The 20,462-nt window shown below is 32.7% G+C and overlaps 1 protein-coding gene across 7 annotated transcripts in view; it reads right to left on the reverse strand.

Moving 5' to 3' along the window:
• Positions 1 to 20,462, reverse strand: part of LOC111429421 (Potassium voltage-gated channel protein Shaker) — a 411,559-nt gene that overhangs the window by 194,283 nt on the left and 196,814 nt on the right. The window lies entirely within an intron of this gene.

Consider the following 20,462-nt stretch of genomic DNA (forward strand, 5'->3'; position numbering starts at 1 on the left):
TGCACTTGAGTTTTAAAATTAAATTTATATTCAACATAATTGTATTAGGTTCACAGCACGACGGTTTTTAAAATTATTCAAACCTACAAAAAAAATCAAACTGTAAAAAAACCAAAAACATAAGGACGTTGTAAAATGAACTACAAAACGGATAATAATTTATATTTTATTAAAGAAGAGTTAGGAAGACAAATACAAAAATTGCATGAAAAGAAACAGTATTTTAATCTTAATGATTTACTTAATTTTGCAAGAAAAGAATGTGATTTTACTAATGGTAGATCAAAATTACATAAAATTATAAAATCTGTGGGATATAGATATAAAAAGATTAGCAATAGAAAAGTGTTAATTGAACAACCACATATAGTTTCAAAAAGAATTACATTTTTAAAGACATACTTGCAATACCTAGAATCCGGAGAGTATACTTTTGTTTTTCTTGACGAAACTTGGATTTACGAAAATGGCACCCAAGTTTATCAATGGGTAAATGAAAATGAAAGATTCGGTATTCCGCAAAGAGCAGAAGGCGAAGGAAAAAGATTTACAATCTTGCACGCAGGCACTTCGTCAGGGTTTTTGCCAAATTGCGATCTCTTGCTCAGTGACAACACGGAGCACAGAGATTATCATAAAAATATGACGTCAATTATTTTTATGGAATGGGTGAAAAATCAATTACTTCCAGCATTAAATAATTTGGGTGCGAAGTGTGCGGTAGTAATGGATAATGCTCCATTATACATCACTCAAAACAAATCGAGAAAGCTCCAAGTTTCTGCACAAAAAAAATGATATGAAAAAATGGTTAACTGAACATAATATACAGTTTGAACCAACCTTAAATAAAAAATCGTTATGGGAAATAATCCGTTATTACAAGCCTCAAATTGAAAAATCCTTTGAAATTGACAAAATAATACGAGAACATGGCCATACTGTTCTTCGCCTTCCTCCATACAATTGCCAATATAATCCCATTGAACTATGTTGGGCGTTCTTAAAAACTTATTACAATAAACATGTTCAGTCCAGCTCGGAGAAAAAGATCTGTCGTGTCAAGGAGACTTGGCAAAAAGCTCTTGGTCATTACTCATTACACTCCGGAGATGTGGGCCAATAGTGTTCGCCACTGTGAAGAACTAATTAAAAAAGATTGGACAACATTAATGGGAAATTCATTAATAACTGATTTACCTCCTGTCATCATCCAACTAGCGGAAGACTCAGATTCTTCCAGTAATTCTGATTTTTAAACAATATTCAAATTTTAATTATAGCACTTAATTATGTTATCTTAATATATTGCTCACGAGTTTTAATTTCAAAACGTAGATATTAGCCAAGTGACGAGAGATTAGTGGCTTCGTCTTTAAAGTGACAATCAGTGACAACTTCGTTTAGAATATACACAACCTTACTTATTATTTGGTGGAAAATATTATAAAGCGTGGTCATAGAACATGGTATCTAGGGTGGTACAGACCGTTTTTTTATAAAAATTTGGCAATGACAATTGATTTAAATAAAAAACAAATTATAGTTGACAATCTAAATCTGATTTGACATTTAACATTAAAAGTCATCGAGAAACAAATGGAATATAACTCGCATTACAGCTTTCAGTAGTGTACTGTGAAATGAAAACTGAAAGAAAGTAAGCTGAAGAAATGTAAACATTATGTCCCGTTTAGTTCATCGCGTAAGTTTGCAACTGATAAAATTGTTGACACCCGAATCGTGTAATGAAGTGTTCAATAAGTGCTACGAATATATTTCTGGAAGTACTACCGATGTAGTTACGGAAACAACCATTCAAAATGTTAGTAATCATAGTACCACAACGGCGGTATCCCTCAGCTTACGAACCTTAGTAGACAATATATCAAGTTATTGGCATCGAATGGAAATTTTTGATATTAAGTCCGAAGATGATTTGTATAAATTCTTCATGATGTGCCACGTTTTTTCATGGACAATACTGTATTATAAATTTCGAGGATAAAGTGTAAATATTTTATAAAAAATGTGTTGATTCATAAAAAATTATATGTAATTTTGAACTTTAATTTATATATCTAATTTAATGGAGGATGACAAAGCAATATCTAAGTTCTAGCATAGTAATAGAGTATTCTAATATAATAGAAGTTTTAATAATTTTGCATTTTGTTATTAGTTGTATCAGGTTCATCCAAAAATTATCATCGATATGTCTAAAATATCATTAAACAATATGGTTAGAAATAATTATAAAAAGGATGATAAAGTCGACGATTAAAACATTTCAAAACTGATTAGTAGAATAATATGGATATCCGCTAATTATCTATTAGCTCGTTTCAATTACTTTGTGAGTAAATTCTAGATGATTAATTAACGTTTGCGGTAAAGCGATATTTTGACACTTATTAAAGTTATTATAAAAGCGACTAGTTTAAGAAAAGTTTTAGAATTTTTATCAAAAGTGATTAAAAAGAAAAATCTATATCTTTACTGGCCTATACTCACCTTTTCGCAAAGCAAGCAAAACGTCCATCTATGGACAGAATATATTAATAATAATTGTTAATCTCGATATGATGTGACTAAAAGTATTTATATCAGAATTTAGTTTTCAAAATCATCAAAAATTTGATATATCATCAATAATATCTTATTTTCTGTAAGGATTCCTGCTATGATTTTTTAACCCAAGTCTGCATGTTTGGTTGGTTGTTATAAATTTAAAAATAAAAATTTAAAGTCATATCTAAAAATCGAATTGTGATATCATTACAGAATAGCAAACATTTCAAAGTAAATTTAATGAAGGTTTAATATACCGGATTGTGATAAATTGAATTTCAAATTTGTTCTTTATAATTCGCTAAGAATTTTAATGGTTAAAGCTGATAATCAAATACCTATTCATATTCTTAAGGACAAACAGTAAATAAATCGATATGCAATTATCAGTATTTGTAGCGGTAAGTAAAGAAGAAGAAAATGTGGAATATTTAGAAAATAATTATTGAATAGAAACTGATGGAGTAAAGAAGAAAGCGAAGAAACTTAAACACTCAACTGAAGAAAGGAAGAATATAAATCATATTATTATTTATACTATGAATTGAAAGATTTGCACGTTATTAGATCTGGGTGTGAAAGAAATAATATAAATGACTAGATATCGAATTTCGACTACCAACAACAAGGTCAGTTTATGTTATTAAATATACATCAGAAAAATGTTAAATAACACCCTGATTCTCGATTATCATTCTTAGTGTTGTTATAAAGGCAACATCTAACTGTTATAGCATTATAGCACGAAATATTTTAAGCTCCTTATTGTCTATCCAATAACTCTGTTATATCCAAAACCACAATTAATTTTTAAACCTACGAAAAAGACGCCATTTAAATCAAAACGTTTTTAATTCAACATTATTTTCATTAAAATATTAAAAATATTTTGATAACGTTAAAGTAACAATAAGGTTTTGTGAAATTTGAATAAAGTTTGTTTGCAGTTAATAACTCGTAATGATGATGGTGTAGTTCTGCTATATCTTATTACTTCTCTCAACATCTAAAGCAGTTCAACATTGACATTTTGGTTGTTGAAGTACATGTTCTTATCGTATTCTATGTAGGAATGACCTCGCAAGGGGAACACATCTTTGACTCAATCCAATCATCGGTTTTATATAAAAAATTTCACAAAAATTGTCAAGTTGTTGAACTGTATCCGAAACTTAATGATTGAGCATTGAATATACTTTATCACTTGTCTTCTTCGTAAGGATTTCACTATACGTTCAAAATATCGATTCACTTGTTGAAGGAGTGGAAGTTCAACTGCTTCCAGTAATAAACATCATCCGTGGTGATATTGACTGTGTGTACATTTTTTGAAAGGTCCAGTACAATAGCTTTTATGGCTTCTATTCTGATTTTTTTTTCAAAATCGAGTTTGGCCAGATTTTTATAATCTTCACTTTATTCGGTAAAATTGCTGACACTGTTTACTTGTTCTATAAGAGGAGCCACTTGAGCCCTGAAAGTATTGCAGAAATTACATGTATACTTCTTTGGATAGGTAAATGCAATTTAAAGTCATCGTTAAATTCAGTCATGTATGTCTTATAACTCACATCATTTTCAGGACGACCATCCATTAGGATAGCTCTATTTTATCTCTGTTATTCTAAAGGTCTCTCGTTAATCGGCGTTTTAGTAATGTTAGAAGGTACCGAAGAAAGGGAAAAAAAATTGATTATTTGACCATTTTTCACCAGAGAATGATTGCGGTGATCAAACTGATGAAGATTCTGGAGATGAGGATTTCTCGAATCTAAATAATTTGCCTAGAACACAACTTTAAGCTTCAGATAAAATAAATTTACTAAATATTGATGGACAAGATCAAAATCAACCGAGTTAAGATAGTTTTTCTTCAAACGACGAAATATCTCTTTCAGTTTTGAGGGCAAAGAAAGCAAGGGGTAGAATAATACGATTAAGCTAATAATAACTCCAAAGGATTATTTTTGCCTTTATTTGATGATGAGACACTGTATTTAACAGTAAACGAAACTAATGATAATGCAAATGAGATAAATCGCCACGTAAGTATAGAGAGAATTGTTTTGAACCAAGTCCCTTCACGTTTACAAAATAGTAATTTGGATTTAACCGTTAGCAGATCGTTTTTCTTTCGTGGTTGTGACTGCAGGCTGTCTAAATTCATGTTAAGATTAGCGGTATCAAGTCCTATGTTACGTGGTTGCATGCTTTATTATCATTGGTACAATACAATTGCACATAGTAAGATTGTGTTTTGGAAATGGTTCAAAATAATTCTCAGGTGACGATATGCAGATACCAAGAAGGTCCCCTTATTGGGTATGAAACTTTCTTGTACTTTTTTATACTGGGAGTATAAAAGTGACAGTCAAAATGTGTTTGGTGTCTGAAGCAATATATCGAAATAATGTTGAATATCTTATGTCCTGTTTTCATCTTGCACAGAATACTAAAAATAGAAGCAGGAGATAAATCTGCAAAGCTGCCGCGTTTATTTTAGTATCTCTAATAAATAATTTTTAGAAATTAGTATATGAAAGAAGATGCTGTGTGTTGGTGACGTCCTTGCACCATACATTAGTCGCCATGGTTATAAACAGTTTATTGATCATTTGTTCGGAAAAACCGTATACCAGCTTTATAGATTACAAAAAATTGAACAAAGAGCCAAGGGAATGCTACGATCATAAAAAAGTTAAAGACGAAAGTAATGTTTGTGAAATGGTATTATTACTTTGTGTTTAAATTCAGCAAGATCATTCCTGTTGAATCCAGTTCATTATGTGATAAGATTTTCCCAAAAAAATGAAAATGATTTCGGTATCTCATCCACATTAGGCAATTTATACAACGCGAATCTAGGAGGTGTTTACAGACATATATCTATCAGAAGGAAAAAATAGCATTTCCCTCTTATAGCACATTGTCAGTCTCAATACGTGCTAACTCGATTAGAGAAGTAGTGAAGGACCTGAAGATTTAGAAGAAGACTTGCCACCACACTACTATTTCCGAACAAACGACTTCCAGAGGATATTCATTCTGATCACACAGACCACTACGTTATATTTCCTGATAAGCCGTTCAAGATATTCCGTTGTTATCAGACGGTTCGAAATTGTTGCATTCAGCCTATTTATATTATAGAGTCATGATGTTATGATACCAATTCGATAATAATAATAGTTTTTAAAGCTCTCATTTACGTACTGTTACTACCTTGAATATTTAGTAGCTTTTGTTTGTTGTTACAAGTTGTACTTTTTAATAATTTCCTTGCTAACAATCTTCTCATCTTTTCATTTTACTTTCTACCAGTTTCTTCTATCGGTTTTATTTACCATTATATTTCTAATTATGGGCTTTTCTTCACTGCTTCATGAATTGATTCTGAATGCTCCCTTAGTTACTCTTAAATATTTTCCTTAGTTTATCTGTGTTCTGTATCAGTAAGTTATAAGTTTTGTACAAAATAATCCAAAATTTCTTCGAACACATTTTAATGTTAATTTTAGTGGTTACTTTAAATGATTACTTGGATGAAAATGGATTAAATTTTTACTTAATTTAGACGTTTTATTTCGATACACTTTGTGTTATGAAAGATGCTGATATTATTAAGTTCTTTTAGTTAGAACTAATTTTGATGAGTAAAAAGAAATAAATGTATAAGACATCTCCGATAAAGATGAAAAATACGAAATTCGAATTTTCCGTTTTATTGCTACTCATAACCTGTCTCTAACCTGAGACATTTTATTAATTTGGTACGGGGTATCAGACGCAGAGAGGGTACCTCCTGGAACGTAAATGACTCACCGGCGTGGAAAAAACTTGGGCGGAATTGGATTTTACAAGTAAAACCTCAGCTGTTTTCGTAATACTTGGGGTCCGGAAGCCATCTCCGCCCGACTTATTAAAGTGGGACGGCAGTTTTCGGTGTAAAAAGGAAGGAAAAAGAAGCTGTTTGTTTCACCACCGCTCGTCCTTAGGTCGAACTAGCAATAAAACTGTCAGTAAATTGAAATGTTGTCCGGCGAACGTACCGAATGGATTCGCATTAACGACAGAATGATGACACTTCTCGTCAACCCAATGACACAATCCGAACAAACTTTTTGATGCATTGCGTTTTCAACTCCACGAGATTCGTATAGGAATTAAAAAAAGTTGTTACTTCAATTTTCCAAACGAAAATAACCGAAATTATTTTTAGTTTTAAAATAGAAAAAGAACACAAAAAAATTAATGTATATACACCGTCAATAAACAATGTAAATTCCAAAATATTTTTTTGTTAAACGTAGAATAAAACTGTCAGTACACAATCGCTGTTCTATTTTATGCGTATTTGATTAAACTGATCATTTCAATAATCTGCAACAATGCGCAACTCAATGTGTAGTGAGGCGTATTTCGCTACTAAATTTTCCAATATTTTTGACAGAAAATGTGGTTTATTTCGAATAACACATAAAATTAATGATATCAATAACAATGAATTTTAAAATTGATACATTATACAAAATGGTTAATTAAATAAAAATTGACGGTAATTACTGTTACTAGTATTATTAAGTACGTAAATTATCTACAAAAAAAATTAAAATAAATAAGTGGTTTAAAGCAGTTGCATGTTTAATTGCTTTAAAATTCATTAGATTAAAAATGTTTCAACTTTTTTAGAGGGCAAAAGCGCTGCTTCGTAGAGTCCAAATTAGTTTAGCTCGGAAAGGGGATGAAATTACTGGTTGAAGAGTTACGGGTCGGCTGCTAGTAATAGATTTTCAAGATTTAACTTAGAGTGTGGAACCACAACATATCATTATTTCATCGTTTTATAAGTTTATATTTATTAAGTACAGTAAAACTTCGATATAACAGACCTCGTTAGACCAGACTTCGGATATAACAGACAAAATATTTTTAAGTCATACTATTAATACATCAGTATATTTAACATAAATGTTAGCGGTAGATAGAATCCAACTCAAGTTATTTCACAAGTTGCTCTAGTCCATGTTCGTAGATATAGAATACCCCGGGAATATCCGGAGTATTCCCCGAGTTGTCTATACGATGTGTAAATCAAGAACGGTAGTTCTAGTTGAAAAGTGGAACTAACACTACACCTAGAACTAGAAACATTCGGGTTTAATCGTACGTCCCTTAAGACGGCTGGTGAATACAAAAGAAATACCGAGGTCAATAGAAAGCATAATAGGAAGAGGCGACTGTACCCTAAAACTGGAAGAACTACATCCATTAGGGATAAGACTTAAGTAATTTCGGTTAGACTGGACGCAGAGATTGCGAGTACAATCGTTGAGTACAAGATGCGAACTGGAGAGAAGAATGGAAGTCGAAAGATGTTATAGGTCCTGGGGTTCGGACAGAGATTGCTCTGGGCCCAATCGAAGGAAGCTATGCTTTAAATACGGAAACGAAGAATATTTCTCGATCTTCCAGCAGGAAGGACATAAAGCTAGATCTGGAAGTTATGAGGCTTTCAAGAAAGAATTAAATAAGAAAACAAAAGCAGAGAGAATGTTAATAAGGAGAGTGATGAAAAAACATACTGAAGAGAGCCAGCAAATAGAAAACTAAAAAAATGACCCATAAAAGCGACCACTATAATATCTTCTTTAATATAAATACAAGAAAAAGGCCAGAAACGGGATGTTTGAGCAAAGAATGGACGTGGTAAAGAAGAGAGCACGAAGTGAATAAGTTTAAAAAGAATATACAAAAAATGTTAGAAACTTATGAAATGCTCAATCCTAAAGGGGCCCATACACGGTGATGCAAAACTGAAGCATGTTTGCATGCGAGCAAATGTGAAACGAAAATGATGGAACACACGGTTCAAATTTACTTGTCAGTTTTAGTATCAGTTTAATAGTGAGTTGTGACTAAAAGGTGTGACTTGTTACTATAATGAATGTAATACGACAAAATGATTTATATTTAATTGCTACTGCTATCGCAATAGTAGTGAAGAAGAAGAAAGAAAGGAAGAGAACAAAATGGGTAAAAAATTGGCTGAAAAAACGGAAACAGTATTCTCACGCGAATTTACTGAACGAATTAAGGTTAGAAGTCGATGACTATAGGAATTATTTGCGCATGGATGAAAACACATATATTGAACTACTACATCTAGTAACGCCGCTAATAGAAAAGGAAGATACGATAATGAGAAAAGCTATTAGTCCTCACGAAAGGTTATCAACGACATTGCGGTTTCTAGCTTCTGGTCGGTGTTTTGAAGACTTAAAATTTTCTGCAATCATATCACCTCAGTCATTAGGTAAAATCATACCTGATAGATGTGCAGCAATTTGCCAAGTTCTTAGCAAAGATTACATAAGCGTAAGCACTTTTATAAAAAAACAACTACTTATATTAAATATCAAATTGTATTTTTATAGTTTCCAACGACTGAATCGCAATGGATACAGATAGCGCGGGAATTTCAAGAAAAATGGCAATTTCCTCATTGTTTAGGCGCAGTGGATGGCAAGCACATCAGAATTGCACGACCAGCGAATAGCGGATCATTTTTCTATAACTATAAAGGATTTTACAGCATAGTTTTGTTAGGTATTGTAAATAGCAATTGTGAATTCTTGCTCGTCGACGTCGGTACCAATGGCAGAATTTCGGTCGGCGGTGTTATAGAAAATACAAATTTTTACAACAAACTAATACATAATCTTCTAAATATTCCGGCAGAAAGACAAGTACTTTGTAGTGAAACAAAGTTACCTTTTGTTTTTATAGGAGATGAAGCGTTTGCTTTACGTTCTAATTGTCTAAAACCTTTCAGTCGAAAAGAGTTGAGTTATGAAAACAAAACTTATAATTATAGATTGTCCCGTGCAAGAAATACGGTGGAATGATTTTGTGAGTGCAGAGGTATGCGACAAGACTTATGACAGAAAAAAAAATAGTGGGAGTTAAACAGGGTGAAATATATTGGTGGAATATGAAAGTTAAAGAAGCTGAAGGTAAATCTAATAGATCGGGACGCATCATGACTAGAGAAAATGTGAAAGATGAAAGAGAAAATTATAACAGAACCATAAAGCTGAACTATGCATACGCAACAAAGAAACTTAGAAAAGAAATCCAATCCGCTAAAACAGATGCATGGAAAAAGTTGTGCAATGAACTTGAGGAAAACGTATGGAGATATGTGTGTAGAATAGCAATGAAAAAGATTAACAACTTACCAAGAGTTACATTAGAAGAAAAAGACGTCAGTAAACATATCCAAGAACTATTCACAGAAGAAAAAAGAGCTGTTTGGAGAGAAGCAAGAAGAGCTGACACTCAGGAAACAGATATCAAACAGATCACGGACGAAGAAACGCAGAACATGCAAACAAGTTTAAAATCGGAACCTGGGGCTTGGTCGCGATAAGATAACACCAGAAATAACTAAAGACATAGCAGGTGTTGGTGTAAATACGACAATAATAATTTGTTTGGAAATAGCAACTTCCCAAACAGTTGGAAAACGTCTGAAAAAAGTGTTAAAAAAAAATTGCCCGTTATGTTTATTGAACTGTTTCGGGAAAATTTACGAAGCTATTACTAAAGCTAGAATAAGGGGACATCAGTAATTGATTATGTGGTGGTGGATCAAGAGACTCGGAAGAAACGAGTGGTGGAATGAGGAATATGCAGGGAGGTGAAGAGGGAGGCGGAAGCAAGAAGGGGGTATAAAGAAACATGCAGGAGGAAGAAGAAGGAATTGAGAGACAGAGGACAGCGGAGGAAGTTAGATTGGTGAGACGAGAAGGGGATCTTTGGAGATATATGAACAAGATAACAAAGGGGAGAGAGGAAGTTACCAGTGAGATACCCATGATGAAGTGGTGGGTATACTTTATGGAGTTGCTGGGTGATGGGGGGATAGGAAAGGCGGGCAAAGGAGTTGGATGGAACAAGGGGAACATGAGATAACAGAGGAGGAGGTGAAGGCAGTACTGGGGGGATTAAAAAAGGAAAACATATCCGAAGAAGATGGGGTTCAGGACGAGGCATGGTTGGAGCCAACGGTGGAGGTTAGGGAAAGATTGTGGATGGCGTTGAGGATAGTGATAATAAGTCCCTTGTACAAAAAAGAAAGAAAGAGAGAGTGGAGAGTTATAGAGGTATTAGCTTACTGAATACGACGTGCATTGTAAAATCTTGGGGGAGTGCCGCAAGAGATTGATCTGGAAGATATGGGACTGGATATATCTCCAGAAAATACCGAAACTATAATGCTAAAAAGCAGATGAAGTAACAGAGAGGCAAGAGTAATAGTAAAAGACTACCTTATAGAAACTAAGGTATCCCTAAAGTATTGGAGAGTTATGATCGGGTTATGATCTTAGATGGTTGATACGATGATTATATTGCAAGAAAAGCTCAAAGAACTGTAAATGCTCTATATAGAGTTATGGGAGCTACATACGGGCCAAGGAGTGGGAAAAGAAAGTTAAACTCCTCCGTAATCTATTTACAAATATTCCTAGTTCTAGTGATAGTTCTAGTTTTAATTGGTATTACGCGCTGACGTCACGAAATATATAGCCACGTAGACTGAACGCAACGATGTGGATAGTTATCCAAATTTGTGTGCATTAAAATTATTCATACTACGGACTTTTGGCTATAAAAGCCTCTCCCTTCCAGGTATTAATCCGCTATATCGCAGTTTTACTGTAGTTGGAAAATTATTCGTAAGCAAAAATAGTAAGACTCGATATTTTTGTATTTTAGGTAAAAACTTGAAGGAATTTTTATTCTTATCAAAAACTTCGAATTTCGATTATAAGAGCTAATGACACGTCGAACTTTGTGATATATGGTGAAAGATGATGAAATGTGATGAAACCACCTGGTTACTAAACTTTAAAATATTCCTTAGAAGACGTTTTAAAAAGATTTTCAACGTCATAGTATGTGTATATTATTTTTATGCCGAATACACGGATGGCGTATTTAATTTATTTTTGAGAACTGCAAACTTACTGTTCGCTAAACAAATATTCAATGTATAATTTATAGGTCATAATATGCAAAATCATGCATTTTCGGATCCATTTCCATGAACCAAATGGAAATATAATTATTAATAGATGCGCTTATTTTAGGAATAAATTTGTTTAACGCCGGGAGTGTAGATCAAAACTTTTTGGAACCCGTGACGCCCTATCTATTACAGAAGTTCTTTGAAGATTGCTATTTTTAAAATAAAACGAATAACATCTCAGGGTAGAATGTGGCCTACTCGTACTAAGTAAACGAGATCGATTCTATGAAAATTGGGTGCGATAGAACACTTTACAGCGCGATAATGTACTTTCAACTTCAAATTGGCTTTGATACTTTAAGGGCTTAAAACAACTTCGATGAGAAATAACTATAGACTCTAACTATACCCACCAAGAAAACTTAAATTTCAACACTTTTTTTTTTCTTTTTAATATTATTTGATCTCATTTTTAATCTTAACTAAGGATCATTTAAAAACTAAGGTTCTTTTGCTTGTTTTATAACAGTAATAAATTGTGTTTTGGATAAAGCAGCTGCAGTATAATACCTTGGTTTACATTGGACTCTGCTCGACAAATAGAGCATGAAACTACGACTATAATTTATATTATTTTAGAAGATATCACAAAGATTTATAAGAAATTATTTCAATTTGTAGAATAAATCTGCTTAATTACCGTTTTATTGTATTCAAACAAATAGTTAAAGTTAATATTTACGTTTCATCCATTAAAACTGGTCGCAAATTTAAGTAAAATTCAATTACTACTTCAATTATCTACCAGGTTGAAAGCAATTTCATTGAACGTCAAAATATTTGCAATTCCCGAAAAGCAATCTTGGTTTTTTGAGTAAATATTAGACGTTAGTGGTACAACTCCTTCCATATAAAAGATTCAGTTGCTTTTTTGTCACGGTCTTTTATTTTTCTTTCTTCCCCACCACTTTTAAATAGCTCGTACCATAACATTTTAGTGCTTTTTCATTTTATGCTATCATTGATAGTTACACAGAATATTAAAATTCTTTATTGAAGTACCTAAAAGTAATATATTGCCAAACCAAAACGTAAATCATGTAACCTTTTATTATTTATTCATCATTATTGTTCCATATTTAAATAGAACATAAAAAACAGTAGTTTACAACCAACAAACTGTGAACATCCTGTTACATAAATAACATGACACATCGATATTACATTGCAGCACATAAAATAAAATCAAAAGAATTATTACAACACTGCATTTTACAGGTGAAATAACTCTACTATATCCGTTGGATTCTGGAATAAATCTTTTAAATTTTAAATAAATACCAACATACCCATATTTATGAATTTGTTTTTTTTTTACATTACAAAAGTCTGTGATTTGTAATTCTAACTAATGAAAATGTAACAATTCTGAAATGAAAATTATAATTTGTATATAAATAATGTAATGTTTTAGTTAATGATAGCGCCCAAAATTTTGTAACATCGACTACTGAAACAGGAACATGGTAAAAGTGCTCTTATCTCTCAACTGGTGAGTGTAACATATTGCAATATCTTAAACTACTTACAACGAATCGATTGTCAAATAAAGTAACGTATGGTGATCTCAATAATATCATTTATTACCTAACAGGTAACTCCAACACGACTATTACAACACATTTAATGAATTGTAAACTCTCCACATATTCTTAAGTGAATAATAAATATAATTGTCAACCAGTTTGAGTATTTATTGACCTGTCGGTAGGTAGATTATAGCGAGGAAGGGGAACCTTTCAAAAGGTTTAACGCGAAGACTACCCACGCGCAGATAATTTCTGCATTCACAACTAAATGTTGTGTATTCGAAGTAAAGGACAACTTTATTGTCATAGAATTTGGAATTTCCAAAGTTTTGGTGATTGACCGAAACTTAACCTATTTTCAATAAGACAAATCGAGAAATGTTGTGTGACCAATTATCAAACCATTTCAAATAATATTGCAAAGCTCTTCGAGCAAATTGAACCTCAATGGATAGCAACATAATTTATGCCTAAATAAATCCATAACCATAAACTTTAAAAACGTGGTAATTGCAGTAACCGTCATTGGTGAGTACAATTTTAACTCCATGAATCAGTAAGAATTGTAGTGTAGCTGTTAACAATGAAATTTCAGATTTTCGGCAACAAACAACCTCAGCACTTTATACACAGCCATCACGACTGAGCACTGGTTTTGCTGCAAAAATTCCTAATAGTCGTAGAGTAACTGTCGAAATACATTGAAATTGTAGTGCCTCAGCCGCAAGCGACCTCGGCTTCTTTAGTTTAAACCAACTGAGTACATCGCTAGTTAAAAGTAGCTAGTAGTTAAAAATCCCTAACAGTCGTTCTGTAACTGTCGGCATTGAAATTCCAGTCACAAGATTAGTTACAGTAATTTGAAAGCATTATAAGTTCATGTAAGTAGTACATTCTAGCTAATCCTCAACCTTCGCCCTCAATTTTCAATGTTTCTTGCCCCTCTATTCCAGTTTCCGCCTCCAATTATCTCCTAAGTGAACCGGTCGACTGCACCCTCTCATCTCACTCCTTGCACCCTTCTACTGATTAGTCGCTAAAGCATTATCTCTTCTTCCATTTTAATTACATGACTAGCTCATCTTAAACGTTGGAGTTTGGTGAACTCTGATAATGGCGGGTCTTTATAAACACGATACTATGCATGATTGTATCTTGATCTCTATATATTATTTTCATTATTTCATTATTCTCCTTAATATCTTTCTTTCGAATTTATATTTTCTGCTAACTTCTGAGTCAACGTACTCAGAAGTACGTAACAGTGTCTGATAACTTTTATAGTCAATTTTCTAATACAGCACTCAACAAAAATGTACGTTCTATAATCCAGCATGTTTATTATTTCGCTACCTTCAGCTAAAACAATGGCAATTTTAAGAAAGATAGGTGAGAGTCAGGTGAAGTTTGCTTTCGAGTATTTGATATAAAGAAAAGTGAGGAAAAGATTAAATCTTGTGTAAAACAAACTGATTCGGGAATCAGAAGGCGTCTAATATTGAAGACGGGATATTATCCACTTAGAAAATTGCTTTATAATCTGTGTTCGTCAAGATCGCCGATACAAGAAGACTCACACGGGAGATAGTATTCAACAAAAAGCTTTACTTACATTTTAAAAATGATTCTCTTCCATTTTTGTTTGGTGAGTATTTGCAGCTTTTTTTATGACCGCTTCTCGCATCTCAACCATGTTTTGTGCTCATTTTCAACTCGGCCCAACATAGTTATATCACAGTATCTTCTCTAAAATCTCATCTCTCTCATCTCTGCTAGCAGTCTTCGAGGTGTGTCTTTGTCTCTCACCCACACTTCTGACCCATACGTCATTAATGTCTTTATAGTGGCCCTAAAAATATTTTCCTTGTTTGTATCGTTAGATTGTTATTCCACAGAATCGAATGCATTGCCTTTATCGCTTTTTTCCCTCTGCCAACTTTCCTCGTTACATCTTTATTGTCCTTTCCGTCTTCGTTTATAACTACCCCAAAGTATTCATACATGTTTCATTAAGCCGGTCTCCAATTGTATGTAATTTTCTGTTCCTCCAATTACTATATAATGGGGCTTATTTTTGTTTATTCACAAGCCCCATTTATTGTATTCTTTTTCTACTTTATTTAACATATACCTCACCTTTTATCCTCTTCGTCCTATGCAAAAACTATTTGGACGTCCGCTAACAGCAAGGTGTATATGTGGGTATCTCCTACCCAATGTTTCAGGGTTGAGTGGATATAGATCTTGAATATTGTGGGAGATTCTCTTATTATATTGTCGCTCTCCCACTCTTCCTATCTTATTTACATTTAAATTTATTAATATAAAACCCCATGATCGCTGGATGTATTTATTTAGAATTTCCATTTTGTTTTCTTTACAAGATTAAACAGAAAATGTTAAACATTTAAATAGATTGCATATCGATATCAGGATAATAATATGCTAAATATTTGTATTGTTCATTTTATGGGAATTTGAAATGCGTATTGCAAACAATAAAATCGTAAACAGAAGCGGAAACTAGAGAAAATTAAATTTAATAAATTAATTTAACTAATTTGATGAGTACATTGCATATTCTATTTTTTCGATCAACATATTAGATTGAAGTTTGGAAGCTTAACGAACGACATTAAGGCAGATAGAACATTGAGCCCCTGGCATTGTTAGTCTGTGCAAAATTGATTCATTTATTCGTTTAAGTCTGTCACTTGGGAAACGTGCATTATAATTACCGAGTTGATGAATCAAGTATTACCTAAACAATTAGCAAAGAAGTGATAAGATAAAGAAATAATTATTTGTCATTTGTTATAAATCTAAATGTTTTACTAAACAAGATATGCATTTGCAAAGAGGAGGGAGAAGCACCAGTCAGAAAAGTGTCTGAAAGCAGAGTTAGCGTTTTAAAATCAATCTAAAATTTTGGGTACAAGCGACGGGCGCAAGTAATCTTAACTAAACTGAGAATATAGGATTATTTCTAACTAAGCCAAGACGTTGTAATTGTTACCTCACCGACACTGAATTGGACGACAGTTTAAATTGCAAAATGTATGATCACAATAAATCTTATTAATAAATTATACAATCAATGTACAATTGATTGACACATTAATTTGACACAAAATATATCAATAGTTATAAGGATAATTCCGCAAGGAAATAACACAGGATATTAGACTAATCCTTATGAAAATAACAATTAAAGTAATTAAAGATGGCAATTATCAGCCCTCCCACTGCTTTTTCAACAATTATATTCTGATTATTAGTGTAGAATATAACAAAGTTTTAAATGTATTATAATTATTAGCTTATAATAGCCCGAACCGTCAATTAAACATGTTTGAGCAAACATAATTAATCCATGAGGAGTGTGTTATTTCCTCGCAAAATTATCCTTATAATAAAAACAAATCCTCGTAATTAAAATCATATACAGATCAATAGTTTTGTGTGCTTTGGCCGCAGGGGACATAAACTATATTTGAGTAGAGATTACGATTTCGCTAGATAAAACCGAGACTCTGCAATTGATACCATAGCAAACCAGAACTGGTCAACACTTTGAAGCTATCTGATTCCATGCAACTTTGGCTAAACTCAGTATACAGGTTTCTACTGATCCCGTCAAGTTTTGCTACAAATTTAATGTCTTTTCCTAGAACTATATCATATGAACGTTAAACTGGGAACAATCAAATTAAAAAGAAGTGAGTATACTCAAAAATTTTTACAATATCAAGTCGAAACCAACTTTAATCTATTTATATCAAGAAGAAAGGAATATGTGAATACGATCAAAGAAAGGAACTCGTTGATCATATATTTCTGCCAGCCATAGAGGAGCTAACATTCATGTCATGGTATATATAGAGAATATGGATTTGATTTATCATGTAATTAGAAGACATTGCCTTGGAAATGCTGAAACCAAATCCGCAACGCCTATTTTTTTGCAAAAAGTTAAATATTATTATGATTTTTCTTTTTTCTTTGAAACTAGAATAAATCCGGGGAAATCCAAACGCATGACAACCCTATCTTTTGACATGGTATATTACTGCAGTTACTGAGTTTAATTTTTTGTATTCAATGTTTAGCAACGTAGTAAACTTTTCTTTAGCAACTTATATAGCTTCTAAGCGAAATCGGGTGTTTTTATTAGTAAAAAAAAATAAGAAATTATGACGACACATGGTGAAAGTATCACTTTGCTAGTTAACAAATGCGGATTTGGACGACAAACCATACTCGATTTAATGAAACAGCAGATCAAATTGAAAAAAATTGTTTCTTTGTGGAAATTATCAGTTGGAGCTTCACATAGAAAAACAATAAATGGTGTAAAGAGTGAAGAACTGGAAAAAATAAGCACTAGTAGAGCCGATGTTTGGCCCGTATATGTTAATGATGGAGCTGGTCACAAAAGACAGCAATGGACTGTCTAAACCTCGGCCTACGACCTAGTCGGCCTTTACAAACTATTTCAGTAGAAACATGAATAGTCGAAATAGTTCGTAAATGGTCGGCCTTAAATCGCAGGCTAGGATTTAGAGACTTCGCTCTAATAGGTACGTTTTGTAATTATCGTTTCCTAACTCAATCCCTTATGATTGAGTTCTAGGAATATTAGGACTTCTTCATTTTGAATCAGAACACACCCGATAACGTATCAAAATTCAACAATACACTGCACTACAATAGCAAAAACAAAATGATCCAATATAAAATAATATGTAAAACAGTTCTTATTTACAATATTATTCAGTGTTACTGCATATTATAGGATAAGGATACATTTGAAATCTAAAACAGGTAACTTATTAATCTTATCAATAATCTACTTTGACGATTTCTAACGTTTTTGTTTATGAATGAGTCTCAACGAAATCTTACTCAAAACTTGCTCAACCATACAGTAACCTTAGAATACCACATGTTTACACCGTGTTGAACTAAAAGAACTGATAATATTTGAAGTTCATCTAATTAAAGAACGTAATATTAAACAGAAAACATGGAAATTAAAAAATTTTAAGCAAAACTACTCTAATTAGAATGAGTAAAGTTTGTGAGTTCAAAAATTTGGTGATGTTTTTGGCAAGTTCATTTCGTTTTATAAAATGAATTTATCATAAATTGTCCGAAACTTTCATGATTGAAACCATAGAGATAAAAATAATAGAAATTTAAATAAAATAATTAATTATGTTAATTAAAAACATATACATAAATATGAAAATAAATATGAAAATTCATACTAAAATTGTCTACTAATTATTTACTGAGTTCTCGTACTACCGCAAACTAAAACTTTAAATTAACACCTTCACCAACTTTCCCTTTAAAACTTCTAACTAACGCGAAAACAGATAACCAAAATTTAAATTTTCCATAAACTTTTAATAAGTCCACGCAATCTTAATATCATTACTTGGTACATCATAATTTAAAGTACTTTAGTAAGATTTATAATTGAAAATATCTAGAGACCAACAAAATATAATTACAAACGCTTTAAATGTTACACTATTTCAAAAATAAATGCGGAAAGGTTAAAAGCTTTTCCTTGTTGGAGATATCATTGATTTAATTGTGCATATCCCATCGGTGTGCTGTTTTTGACTCCTATTTTACTTCCTTTTTCGATTTTGTTTAGTTTCGTTCTGTTTTGTTCTTGGTAACGAATACCTATTTTCATAAAGAACTAAACGGATGGGATCCTATTTGCCCTAGTATCTATTTTCAAGCATCGCGGCCTTCACGAATGCTTTTGATCGTTAGAGTATGCGGTGATGCGATGTCGTTTGCAAACAAAATTTTCAATTTTCGTATCCTGGAGTGTTTCGATCGTGAGCCTGTCACGTGTGAACATTCGGTTCAAGATAAATCGGCCGCATATAGAAGGGTACTTAATATTATACTTTTATTAAAAGATTTAATTAGTTACGAGTAATGAATCATTTCGGATGAGTCAGAATCAATTGACCAAAGGAATCATGTTATTCATCGATCGTAACTAAAACATTTTATCCGTGGTAAGGATTATGAAGTAGTACAGAAAATATACCGGACATAAATAGCCACGTGAATAAATTCATCTCATACTGTAACGATGAAATTGCCGTGTTGTGGGCGTGGTATTATTTTTGTATTACCTCTACAACAAGCACGTGACCCAGATCATCTGATTTGGCACGTTTTCGGCTTGTGACCCGCACTTTAGTATGCAATAAACTCGATAATTTGACCTAAAAAGTCTGGATTCTCAATAAGATCTCGGCGAATGCCAAAATAAGTACTACTTGAAATAAAAATAAACTGAATAATAGTGCACTTATTATTGTTCCATTACCACGAATGGGAAAATGGAACGCGATAAACTTCAGTAGATCGGATTGAAATTAAATTAATACGGAATCGAGCATAAACTATTAATTAATTCGAATGACGCTTTGAAGCGGCCATTCGGACACGCTTTGTGTCTCAACAATCAATATAGAGGAGGGCGTACGCGAAATGTCCCGATTTCTACCTCATCAAAATTAGTGCCTATCGGACTGCATCGTTTCGAAAATTTCTATTGTTCCCGTTTACCGGAAAATTCATTCCGGTAGATTGTGTCTATTTCAAATAACGGATTCACTATTTCAAATTACACATTCAAGCGATTTTATTACATCCAACTGTTTCGTATCATATATTACAAGAGATTATTTACAACATTGTAAGCAATCAATCAAATAGAAACGAAAGAATATATTTAACACACAATTCGTGTTTTTCACACAGAATAAATGAAAAGTGATATATTTTTATTTAGTTCGAAAGTTAAAAGTGAACCAACAAAAAAATTGTAGTCGTCCTTGATATGAATGGTCAATTGAATGGGACATTTCCTATTTTCCAGTTTAATGAAAAATTCATTCTGACGCATCGAATCCATTTCAATATCAGAAATCTGGTGTCGGTTTTTTTGTGAAGTTACGACTGACTGCCCATAGCAGTTGATGTATGCCGCAGACTTTTCAGTTTTAATTAAATACGTTTTCCGGGACCCTCGGGTTTTTATCGGGGTCGTATAAATTTTCTGTTAATGGCCGTCCGATAACGCGGATCCCACACCCTACGTAGAACGGCCAAGTTTCCTATCAAGGGTGAATCGCCATATCCCTATTGCAATTATAATGCTAATTCGTTCCGGAAAGCTCCGATATATGCGCCGTACGCGATGGTGTGCAAATCAGGCCCATCAAAATATG

Source organism: Onthophagus taurus, chromosome 1, assembly GCF_036711975.1.
Source record: "Onthophagus taurus isolate NC chromosome 1, IU_Otau_3.0, whole genome shotgun sequence".
NCBI classification, from domain to species: domain Eukaryota; kingdom Metazoa; phylum Arthropoda; class Insecta; order Coleoptera; family Scarabaeidae; genus Onthophagus; species Onthophagus taurus.